The sequence below is a fragment of the Ciconia boyciana genome, chromosome 1, assembly GCF_034638445.1.
Source record: "Ciconia boyciana chromosome 1, ASM3463844v1, whole genome shotgun sequence".
Classification (NCBI taxonomy): Eukaryota; Metazoa; Chordata; class Aves; order Ciconiiformes; family Ciconiidae; genus Ciconia; species Ciconia boyciana.
The window spans coordinates 167,647,458-167,661,046 of record NC_132934.1 but is presented as its reverse complement, the minus strand read 5'-3'; positions in this window follow the sequence as shown (position 1 = coordinate 167,661,046).

The following is a 13,589-nucleotide window of genomic DNA, read 5'->3' as shown; positions in this document are numbered from 1 at the left end:
GATACATGAAAAGCTAAATCAAGTCATAATCAAACCTTATTTTTGAGGAAAAGGAAACCAAAGATGAATTGCACAAAGTATGCATTCTTTTGGCAGTGACATCTACTTGAAAAAGAGTGTTGAATATAACTTTAAAAACCCTTTTTCTTTAAAGTTTTACCACACAGTATAAATACTAGAAATCTTATGATACCAAATAAATTATCTAAATCCAAAAGGAAACCTATGGCACATTAAAAAGAGTTTATTTTGCTTCAGTATTTTTGCTTCAGATTTTCCAGTCAGCAGAATATTAGTAAACTCTGTTTTTTATTTCTCAGTGTGAGCAGCAGAATCTCTCCTTGCCTTGCCTTGCCTTGCCTTGCTTTTCTTTGCCTTGCCTTGCCTTTCTTGCCTCACCTGGCCACTTCCCCCGAAGATCACTGACATTTCCCATCAGAAGTCAATAAAGACTGTCAATCAACTTCTCTCTAGAGAGAAGTATACCATAGTGTTATAGGTGGAGTTTTATGGGTTTGGAGTAGAATGGGCATTATGGTTCTCTTTCTCTGCAAAAAGTTTTTCCATGACTTAATTGACTAGATGTAAAAGAAGCAACAAGTAATAGAAAGAAGCATTAATCATATTAATTACACTTACTCCAATCTATTAAGAATGGGATGAAAACCTTTTGCAAGGAACATCAACCAGTATTTTGGGTTACTGTAGAGAAATTAAGTATCCTCATACCTTACCTGTAGATCAGGCAAGTAAAATTATTTTTTCTAGTACACTTAATAATGAATTTCTACATTTTTAAGTAGGTGAAGGGAATTAAAGTTTTAGAAACTTGATACTGGTCATTGTTGATTAACCAGCAAGACATAATAAGCCATCTGACTTTGTCTATACCACTAAATAATAAACCTACAGATTCTTAGGCCAGGTGGCTTACATCCATAATGTAGAGGGCTAGCATCCCCTGGCACAAACTAGCCATCCACATTACATGGTGCTTGGGCTTGTTTCTCATCTGGTGGGTGAATCAAGGCTTAATTAACATTTTTTATGTGAATGATTATTTCAAAAAAGATTTTTTCCTAAGTTAAGTGTATCTGAAATAATATGAGGGCTTTGTGATAGCTTTCAGAGTAGAGTTCTACGTGAAATGGAGGGCATGTGTCATATGTTTTGAAGTGTGGTATGAGTCTGTGTGAGGGCGCTGCCTTTTCAAAGTACAATGATAAGATGCAAGATAACTGGGTTGGCAGAGAAAGGAAAGTCTGGTGCTTGTGTATGCAGCTTTTTGGGAGCAATCCTTTAAGTGAACTATTGCTAGAACCATGCCACATCTTTATATTAGACAAAAGCAGTTGGTGTCACTCAGAAGACATTCGAGGAACAGTGGAGAGAAGTTTCAGACAAATCTTAGGGTGAGATTCAGTTTAGGTGTGTACCTGCCTAGATGTGTAATCTGCCATTAAAAGTAATGAATATCAGATGCTCCATGTAGTTGCCAAATAACAGATGTCTTCCACGATCTGAGAGTTCCTAGAGAATCTGACATGCCTGTGGGGGGCAAGCAAATAAAGCAAAAGATCTATGGGACATATATGCCCTTCTGCAGGAGCATTGGGACCAAGAGAAATATAATACATTTCAAATGCAATAGACAACCGTTTTTAAGAAAGCAAATTACAGCCCTGCCTGCCATTGTCTGTGATAGAAGCTTAGACACATAGGTCACATGCAAAAAGCTATATTCAGGAATTCAGAAAGTGCCAATGGACAATGAAAATAATGTCACGGGATTCTTCTGAGCTCCTTCACTGAAAATTTAAGTATTGTAGAGAATTGTGAATGAGATGTAATTGGAGCTGAGTTTCTGCAATGTACTTCTCCACTGTATAAGTTCCCAGGGTGACTCCATAGCCACTAGTGTCAGGGGTTCAGATATACTCTGTGGGCTCCTTTCTTTGTTTTTCTGCTTACTTTGTAAGTGAGTACTTAGCTTTGTACTGAAGAACTTCACCATTTCTTTTGCTAGAATCAATAACCTATGTTGTCCAGCATTAATATTTTATGTAGCCATCTTTTAATTATTTCATTGTTCTGGAATAAGACACTATCCTCCTCTAGCTATTTATAAAATGGTCAAGGACATTTTTTTTTTAGAACCTCTTCACTCCTAAGGGAAGAGATTATTGCTTTGATGTAAACAAATGCCTAAATACACAGGGTACTTTATTGAGAATTTTTTTCCTACAGATTGTGTATATTTACAAAAAATTCCTTATGCATTATGATGTGTCTACAAAGCATTCTTCCATACATTTTTCATCCCCCTCATTACTAACATTGGAAGTTTCTTGATGAGACTGAGATTCATTAGATGGATTTTTCTCTGATGAGACAAGGGAGAAGAAATATGGAGGTGATCTGAAGGATGCTGATGCTGAAAGGGACTTTGTTTTTTAGAGGCCATGGAACATGGCTGCCCAGGAAGCTGACAGAGGTGAATGGTCACTGATTGCAGGTGTGGGGTATGTCCAGGGGTTGGGGATTTGTAGGCCTGTGTAATCTGTTTTAGTTAAAGACAAAGAATGAAGTAGATGATCATCATCCATATAGCTGAGCATGATGACTTCAGAGACTTCTTGGGGATGCAAACCAGCAGCTCACTTAGGGACCTCCTTAAGTTGACAAGACCTTGAAATAGCAAAGCCTGTGGATATGGCTTGGAGGATAACTTTCATCTACAGTATATGCATGAGTAATGGCTACAACTGAGCAACTCATGCTTAGGATCCTTTTTGATTTAAAGTGGAGAAATAGGGATTTTTAGGACATGGATTTTCCTGACGTATTTTAGACATCCAAAAGAGGAATGCTTTTGTAGAAATTCTTATTTTTCTTCAGTGACTAGATAGCAAGCTTAAATATACACGTCTGCATTATAAAAATCTACATTTTTTTAGTTGAGTCTCACCTTAGAAATGGACAGCACTCAGTCTGCTCAGACTGGATGCTATTACCATATGAAAAACGCTACTCTTTCTGTAAAAGTTATAATCTAGAAGTGTGGAAGCTTTCTGACCAATCTTTTGCGGCTTTAGCAGTCCACATCTGCAGTTGGACAGGAAATAATATTTCATCAATATTGTGATCATATATAAGGGCCTTCAATAAGTCATGAAACAATCTGATACTCTCCAGGAAACACAGATTTTTGTCTACTTCATTTTGTGAAGGAATGGACCAAAAAGAAGCTAAATTTGAGGGAAATGGTCTTTCCTTTGCATTGCCTAAGTAGGAGTCACTCTGTTTTACTGTTTCGTCTTAACCTCTGTTTCCAGCATATCTTCTGACCTTTTTCTTTCCTCCCAATCTTTGTAAGTTTTATCTGTATTCTAACACGTGTTTAATGGGTCTCACCAGAATTTGGTGTAAACCAGCTATACCACTAATGCTTTGCCTCATAACAAGTCTATGAAAATCATGATCTAATACAACTGGTTTAGAGGATATATCTATACTGCAAAATAAGAAGCATGGTCAATCCCCTCCCCCATGAATAAATGGCACTGACTTATTTGTGGTCACAATGTTTTGGAATGGACGTTTGTAATGCAGATTTCTGTTTGAGGGAGCTACTTGGAGTAATACAAAATAGATACGAGGATTGACCTAACAACTAAATAATGTTGAAGAGATTAGGTGAGCAGTGATTAAACTCAGTCCCTAATTCCAGTTAGTCAGCAGTACAAACATACTGAAATAGTACTTTGGAAAGGGGTAATACCTACAATGCTGTACTAGTTACATTGAAAACTTTGATGCTGATGTAATTCTGCTAAAGCGTGTCAAATCTTTGTTGATTTTTTTTTAATCATTCTAACTCCTAGAGCATAGTCATCTTACCCACAAAAATCTACTTCATAGAATCACAGAATCATAGAATCATAGAATACCAGGTTGGAAGGGATCTCAAGGATCATCCTGTCCAATCTTTCTTGGCAAAATCACAGTCTAGACAAGATGGCCCAGCACCCTGTCTAGCCGAATCCTAAAAGTGTCCAATGTTGGAGAATCCACCACTTCCCTGGGGAGATTATTCCAATGGCTGATTGTTCTCATTGTGAAAAATTTTCCTCTTGTGTCCAATTGGAACTTGTACCCATTACCCCTCGTCTTTTCCATGTGACTCCTTGTAAAAAGGGAGTCTCCACCTTCTTTGTAGCCACCATTTAAATACTGGAACATGGTGATAAGTTCTCCCTTAAGCTTTCTTTTCTGAAGGCTGAACGAACCCAGTTCTCTCAGCCTTTCCTCATATGGCAGGCTTCCCAGTCCTCTGATCATCTTTGTGCCTCGTCTCTGGACCCTCTCCAGCCTGTCCACATCTTTTTTGTATAGTGGGGACCAAAACTGAACACAGTATTCCAGGTGTGGCCTGACAAGCCCTGAGTAGAGTGGGATAATGACTTCTTTATCTCTGCTGGTGATGCCCTTGTTGATGTAACCCAGCATCCTGTTGGCTTGCTTTGCCGCAGCACCACACTGTTCATTCATATTGAGCTTGTTGTCCAGCAGTACCCTCAGGTCCCTTTCCACAGAGCTGCTCCCCAGCCAAGTAGATCCCAGCCTGTGCTACACTCCTGGATTATGTTTTCCCAGGTGTAAGACCTTACATTTGTCTTTGTTGAACTTCTTAAGGTTCTTGTTAGCCCACTCTTCCAGCCTATCCAGGTCTTCCTGCAGGGTGGCTCTCCCTTCTAAGGTGTCCACTTCCCCACTCAGTCTAGTATAATCGGCAAACTTCATCTGGGTACACATCACCCAGAACACTTATGAAGATATTAAACAGCATTGGGCCCAATATCGATCCCTGGGGGACCCCACTTGTGACAGGTTGCCAGTTTGAAAAGGAGCTACTTACCACCACCCTCTGGGTGTGGCCTGTCATCCAGTTCCCCACCCACTGCACAGACCACTTGTCTAGACCATAACACAACAGTTTCTCTAGGAGGATGCTGTGGGAAAACGTATCGAAAGCCTTGGAGAAATCCAGGTAGACACTGTTCACCCGACATCAACCGAGCAGGTTCCTTTGTTGTAGAAGGCGATCAGGTTTGTCAAGCACGATTTGCCCTTGGTGAATCCATGCTGGCTTTTCCCAATCTCATCCTTCATTTGCCTTGTGATAGCCCCCCAGGAGGATTCATTCTATAACTTTCCCAGGGACTGAAGTAAGACCGATGGGCCTATAATTTCCTGGATCCTCCTTTAAGCCCTTCTTGAAGATAGGGGTGACAGTAGCCTTCTTCCAGTCTTCTGGGATGTCCCCCAGTCTCTATGACTTGTCAAAAATTATGGAGAGCAGTCTTGCAATGAGCTGTCTTAACACCCTCGGGTGGATATTGTCAGGGCCTATCGATATGTAGGGGTCAAGTTCCTGTAATAGTTCACATATCAACTCTTCCTTCACTGATGATGGGTCTGTGTTTGTATCAACCTGGATTTTTGTTCCCCAGGCCTGGGACCCAACAGTGCTGGTAAAGACAGACGTGAAGGAAGTGTTGAGAACATCTGCCTTTTCAGTATTGTTGGTGACTAATTCACCTCTCCTGTTTAACAGTGGGCTTATATTTTCCTTCTGTTTCTGCTTGTTGTTTATATACCTGAAGAACGCTTTCTTGTAGTTTTTGACATCTCTGGCCAATTTCAATTTGAGCTCAGCTTTTGCTTTTCTAACTGCATTTCTGCACACCCTGACAATGCCCTTGTGATTCTCAATGAGTATTCGTCCACTTTTCCATCTCTGGTGTGCTTCTCTTTTGGTTTTGAGCAGACTCAGAAGCTCTTAGTTAAGCCAAGGGGGTGTCTTGCTCTGCCTACTTCCTTTACCTTTAAAGGGGATGAACTGTTTTTGTGCTTCCAGGAGAATGTTCTTGAAAAACTCCCAGCACTTGCTAGCTCCTTTATCCTTCATGGAAGCTTCCCACATAATGCCTCCCAATTGAGCTCTGAGTGAGTTGAAGTTTGCTTTTCTAAAATCTAAAATCTTTGTCTTATTACTAACCTTCAGCATGCTCAGCAGGATCCCAAACTCCACAATACTGTGATCACTGCAGCCAGGGCTATCTCTAACCAAGATATTACATAGCATGTTTTCTTGGTTTGTGAGTAGCAAGTCCAGCAGTGCCTCATTCCTGGTTGGCACATCTAACATTTATATGAGGAAGCAGTCCACTACACATTCCAGGAACTTGACGGATGACATGTAAGCTGCTGTATTGTTCTTTCAACAAATGTCTGGGTAGTTGAAGTAACCCATAAGAACCAGGTTCTGTTGTCCCGAAGCTTGCTTAAGTGACAAATATTGCTTCATTGGTGTGCTGGTTTTGGCTGGGATAGAGTTAATTTTCTTTAGAGTAGCTAGTTCGGGGCTATGTTTTGGATTTGTGCTGAAAACAGTGTTGATAATACAGAGATGTTTTTGTTCTTGCAAAGTAGTGCTTATACTAAACCAAGGACTTTTCAGCTTCCCATGCTCTGCCAGGTGCAGAAGAAGCTGGGAGGGGACACAGCTGGGACAGCTGACCCCAACTGACCAAAGGGATATTCTGTACCATATGACATCATGCTCAGTATATAAAGCTGGGGAAGAAGAAGAAAGAGGGGAGACATTCGGAGTGATGGTGTTTGTCTTCCCAAAGTAACCATTAAGCATGATGGAGCCCTGCTTTCCTGGAGATGGCTGAACACTTGCCTGCCAATGGGAAGTAGTGAATGAATTCCTTGTTTTGCTTTGCTTGTGTGTGAGGCTTTTGCTTTACTTATGAAATTGTCATTATCTCAGCCCATGCGTTTTCTCACTTTTACCCTTCTGATTCTCTCCCCCATCCCACTGTGGGGGAATGAGCAAGCAGCTGTGTGGTGCTTAGTTGCCGGCTGGGGTTAAACCACGACAGTTGGCCTTATTGTCTTGGTTTGGAGGTCAGTAGCAGATACCTACCGTAAGATCCCCCTTGGAGATGATCCCTCTGATCTTAACCCAGCGGCATTCAATAGGGCTTCTACAGTCGCCATAGTCAAATTCTATACATTCAAGGTTCTCCTTAACATAGAGTGTGATTCTTCCTCCTCTTCTTCCCTGCTTGTCTTTACGAAACAGCCTATAGCCATTCATCACGATCCTCCAGTCATGTGCGTTGTCCCAGCATGTTTCAGTTATTCCTATGATATCATAACTTTCTGACTGGGCACAGAGCTCCAGTTCCTCCTGTTTGTTCCCCAAGCTGCGTGCATTGGTGTACATACACTTGAGGTGGCTGGTCCTCTGGTTCTCATCTTGGGAGGCAGCTAAGGAACATTTGTCACTGCTCTGGTTGGCCTGGCTTATTCCCCACTTGTTTGCAATGGTGTGAGTGTTGCCACTTTGGACCCTGACCCCCAAGTCGTTCAGTTTAAAGCCCACCTCACCAAGTCGGCCAGCCTGCTCCCAAAGATCTCCTTGCCTCTTCTAGACAGGTGGATCCCATCCCTCCCTAAAAGGCTATAGTCATTGAAGAATGTCCTGATGTCATAAAAGCCAAAAGCCTCACAATGGCACCAGCCACGAAGCCAGAAGTTGATTTGCATTTTACTTCTATTTCTGTCTGCGCCCTTTCCTCTAACTAGTAAAATGGAGAAAAAAAACTTGGGCACCCCTACCTTTCACTTGCACCCCCGGGACTTTGTAGTCTTCCTTGATTCTGCCCAAGTTGTGGCTTGCGGTGTCATTTGTGCCCACATGAAAGAGTAGCAATGGGTAGTAGCCTGTTCTCTTGACAAGCTGTGCCACCCTCTCAGCAACATCTTGGACCTTAGCTCCCACAATGCAGCATATGTCTCATGACTCCCTGTCAGGCCACCAGCTGCGTGCCTCAGTGCCCCTTAACAGATTGTCACTTACTATGAGCGCTCATCGTTTCTTTTTGCAATATCCACTGTGTGCTGCTGGTACAGTTTCTCCTTGCAGACCTTGCTCATGGGTGTCTACAGCTGTTAAAGCTTCATATCTGGTTTTGGTTGTAATGCTGGAGTGTGGGGACTGAAGCTGAGTCCGGCTTTTGTGGGTTACCAGGGTCCAAGATGCCTCACTGTCTGCGGTGTCCGCCACAGGAGCATGGTTATGAAACCACTTATCTGTCTCCGTCTCAGCCCCTCTCATATTCCTAAGCCTTTTAACTGTTTCCTCCAACTCGGCCACCTGACACAACAGATCATCAACCTGTGCACACCTTTTGCAGGTACCTACCTTTTCTCCAGAAGAAGGGTCTGGGCACTCATTGCAACCTACCTTCGGTACTGATGTCTCTTTCCTTACCATTTCTGCCTGAGTGGAAGCATGGCATCAGACATCTCATGGACTTTCTCTGCAGAAACACTGGTTTTAATTCTGAGGCGAGTGCCCACCATCCTGGCAGAGACCTAGAGCACTTCCCTGGGCTGTGAGCCTACAAGCAGGGCGCACGGACTTGCTCATGTGCCCTTCTGCGCAAACTGCTGTGCAAAGTGTGGCACCCACTCTGAGCGCTTCTCGATCCCTGTTTGCACTCCCTGGTTGAAGTGCTCCTGGTCCCTAGTGCTCCTAGGGCCATTTAAATCTCCCACAGTTGCTCCTGCAACACTCAAGCTGCATCAGCCTCTCTCGTGAGAGCTGCCAGCTCCTGGCAGGGCTCTCTGCTCTTCCTCGGGTTTCCCTGGCTCTGGGAACCCCCCTGTACACCTCGATCTAGCACTCAGCCACAGAGCTTACCATTGCTGCAGCTGCCTGCCTCGCTGACTGAGTTGTATGAAAACTACTTCTACTACTTGGAGTAGTATGAAAAAAAATGACAACTATTTGTTACTGATTCTCAGTGGGAAATTACAACTCCACAGCTAAGCCATTGCGACAGAGTTTGTGTGTGTTCCTAATCAGTTTCCAATCAAAGTAAAACAAGTTAATTTCAGAAGTAATTTATGTCACTTTCAGTGTTGATATTAAGCAAATGAAAGATTGCATTGAGCAACTGGTTCATCATTTTTTAGATATTCAAAACGTAGGTTACATATAATCGTCAATTTAAACAAAAGCAAATGCCACTTGTCATCTATTCTGTCACATTATGTTTCATATGTACAGATTTAGTTACATTAACCTATTTACTATTTTACAGTTGAAGAGTCTATGAAGCTGAGATCTGAATGAAATTAAATGAGCTGCTAGTAGTAATTTGCTGAGATATATCTTTTTCCCTAAAACTTCCTTTTGTGAAGAACGGAATACAAAAATGTTAGAATTGTCAAATACGTTAAGAATACGACTGCTGTTCAAAAAATGTATAGTTCTATCATTAATTATTTTATTGATCTAAAAATGGGATTTCTGTAAACAACATAGTCAATAGCTTTTTCATTTTATAATATTGGCAATAGTATAAATGAAAAAATGCATGTGTCTAGAAAAATGTGGTTTGAACCCTTATAAGTATATAACAATGCAACTTCACTTTTAAAATGTTTATTTTGCCAACTTGGTTGAGCAGCTTTTACTGCTGAATGGGTGTAAGGCAAAATTATTAAATTAACATGTCAAGAAGCAAGGCATTTTTTAGGCACCTGAATGCATTTCATACTGACTACAATCAGTGTCTATGTGTTTGAGAAGATAAATAGATTACTTTTCTGGAAGCTATTTTTCCCTGTGAGTTTAATATATAATAAAACTTTGAATGAACAGAACTGTTAGATGTATGTTGTGGTTTAGCCCCAGTTGGCAATTAAGTACCACCCAGCCACTCACTCACCCTCCCCCCCCCGGTGGGATGGGGGAGAGAATCAGAAGAGCAAAAGCAAGAAAACTTGTGGGTTGAGATAAGAACAGTTTAATAATTGGAACAACAACAACAAAAAATTGTAATGAGAAGGAAAAGAACAAGAGAGCAAGAGAGGAACAAAACCCAGGAAAAAAACAAGTGATGCAACCACTCACCACTCGCCAACTGATGCCCAGCCAGTCCCCGAGCAGCGATTGCTGCCCCCCGGCCAACTCCCCCCAGTTTAAATACTGAACATGACATTATATGGTATGGAATAGCCCTTTGGCCAGTTTGGGTCAGCTGTCCTGGCTGTGCCCCCTCCCAGTTTCTTGTGCACCTGGCAGAGCACGGGAAGCTGAAAAGTCCTTGACTAGTGTAAACATTACTTAGCAAACACTAAAACATCAGTGTGTTATCAATATTATTCTCATCCTAAATCCAAAACACAGCACTATACCAGCTACTAGGAAGAAAATGAACTCTATCCCAGCCGAAACCAGGACAATGTAGTACACTATATGAAAGATATTTCAAAGCACTTTCAGCAAAAAACAATAAAAGTGGAAAAAGTTTATTTTAAAAGCAATTATCTTCTGTTAAGGATTCCTTAAACTTGTGTCTTCTTTCACAAAAAAAAAAAAAAAAAAAGTTGCTCACATTCATTGTGAAAAATATATCTGCATGTTGGCATTTTTCATCAAATAAACACACTTTGTACATTATTCAGTTACCTATTTTGTAAAGGATAGGATGGTATTCAACAATAACTGAAAATCACCTAATTGTTTCTTAGTGGATTAATGTTTTCATTACCTACCCAGCCTGATATCTACTGATATGGAAAGTTTTTAGTCTTGCATGACCAGCCCTCATATTTAGATTATATGATGGCATATTCTCAGTGAAATTACCAATTTTTACTCTTTTGATAAGTAATCTATAAATTTATGTGGATTACACTTGCATTTCAAGAATCAGTATAATAAAATTTTCATTTTTATATATACTTAATGATACTTCTCTTTTCATTACAGAACAGTGCTGCAGTGTATTTATACATATTTTTTCTCTGATACTGGAATGTCAATTACTGATCCCTCATTACAAGCAATTCTAGATGTTTTTGAAAGTTTTATAAACATCTGCTCACTGGCCCATAAGTTTTATAAAATTTGGATGCTTAAAACATCTGGCTCTCCACTCATATTAACATGGAAAAATCAAGTGCAATAAATAAGCTGTTCCCCAAAAGAAATTTCTTGAATTCATTTAAGGAGTTCTCATGCTTATTTTGAATATCCATAAATACAAATTGAATACAATTTAACTCTAATGGCTGAATGACACAAAATTAATTAAAAAAAAAGGCTTCCTTGTCTACATGACTCTGGTTGCCCATGGAATCATCAGTGATGTAGGAGAAATATGAATGTCCATATCTGACATCAGTGCCACTCTCTATCTCTGTTCAGTGAGTAACACAAGAACAAAGAAAGCATGTGCAGGTTTTTACCTACATCTCACCATATTTTGCTTGCTGTCCTTTAGGAACACAAGGATCCAGTCTGCTGACTGAGTCTCAGGGCCATTCTAGATTAGGTATAATGAAGTGCCAGGAAAAGCTTTATGCTATTTTGGAAATTCCCTCCAAAAACATCACTTTGTCCTTTATTTTTACTTGCATTGGTAGGTGATTCTTCTGCTTACTGTCTCTGGGACTCTCATCTTTCTCTATTTTATACTAGAGTACTCGATTGATTCTAACTGATTGTCTTCTAATTTAAACCTGAGTGAAACGAATGTCTCATCTGACATAACTGCCATCAACAAACTAGCAACTGAAAGAAGAAAGATTTCGTTGAATTATTTATGTACAACAGTCTATGATACATTGCATTATCATCTTTGCAAGGACAACAGCACATAAAGATTCAAAGTAAAAATTACCAAAACTTCTGAATGCTGAAAGATTTTGTTGTGGTTTAGCCCCAGTCGGCAACTAAGCACCACACAGCCTCTCACTCACCCTCCCCCCCCCCCGGTGGGATGGGGGAGAGAATCGGAAGAGCACAAGTAAGAAAACTTGTGGGTTCAGATAAGAACAATTTAATAATTGGAACAACAACAACAACAATAATAAATTGTAATGAGAAGGAAAAGAACAAGAAAAAGAGAGAGAGGAAAAAAAAAACAGGAAAAATGATACAACCGCTCACCACCCTCCGACCAATGCACAGCCAGTCCCCGATCAGCAATCGCTACCCCCTGGCCAACTCCCCCCAGTTTATATACAGAGCATGAAGTCATATGGTATGGAATAGCCCTTTGGCCAGTTTGGATCAACTATCTTGGCTGTACCCCCTCCCAGCTTCTTGTGCACCTGGCAGAGCATGGGAAGCTGAAAAGTCCTTGACTAGTGTACACGTTACTTAGCAACAGCTAAAATATCAGTGTGTTATCAATATTATTCTCATACACAGCAGTATACCAGCTACTAGGAAGAAAATTAACTCTATCCCAGCTGAAACCAGGACAGATTTCAATACATAAAGGCTCTTCACTATATTTTCTAAATTAAATTATCCTAAGATGCAAATTTTGCTGTTCTATAATCTACTATGGCTGTAGTACTGAGCAATTACCCCCAGTCCAAATATCTTTCCTTTAATACCAGCTAAAGGCAATGGGAAATTAAAAAGCTGAAGAGTAAAAAAAAAAATAAACCCACAAAAAAATAACCAAACCAAACCCAAAAAACAAACAACAAAAAACGACGAAGCACCTCAAATGTTGGGATCCTTACAGAGCAGATTAAAGTGAAATTCTTTCCAGAACAGACAGTTAATGTAAGAGCTAATTACTACAGTGTACTTTAAAAAGCTACTGATTGAACCATTCAGCTACTTCCAGGATTTAAGCCCATCCAAGTCCCAATTTGATAGATAGCAAGGTCTCAAGTGCTCAGCGTTCTTTTCTCTTTCCAAAACAGTACCATCTCAGGAAGTAGCATTTGGCATCAGCTTCTTTTTTCTTTTGAGGAAGGAGTGGAAGAGGACATGCAGGGGAAAGTATTGTGCGTACCCAAATATATCTCAGTTCAAAATTACAATTACTGTTGCTAAACACTTAAAAGTTGGCAATGAAATAGTGTTCCAATTCAAGACCACCAAGACTGTATTACAAATATATATTTAGTAGTTCAGTCTTTCTTTTAAGTTTTCAAGGTAGCATACTATGCATCTTACTGCAGACATACTGAAAGTGTCTTTGTGAGTTAAGAGCACTAATTTCAATGATTTTCAGTTTGGCCTTTTTGAAAATGAATGAAACATTAGTAGTATAATCATGCCTAATGCTTAGAATAATTATATTTAAATTACATTTTTTTTACCTTACTCTACACTCTACATTTATCTGTAACACTTCATACAGTGTTTACTGATCTTTCATTTAAAATTTTCAATAGAATTTTGAACTTTACTTGCATTGTTGATCACTCACTTATGCAATAGTCCCTTTGAAAGAAATATGTGCCTGTTTCACATGAACATGAGGAGGTAGATGATACTGCCTGGACCTTCAGCTTTGCTCTGCATGTGAACAATAAATAATAGATATATTTGGAAGTATTACCAGAGTCTTCCCTCTGGTCCTTTGTCATCATGTGTTTTCTTTTGGGGGGGAAGATATAAAGAAAGAGAAGTTAGCTTTTACTAATCACCTTATCAAATACATAGACGCTGTAGTCAGCCTATAGCAAAA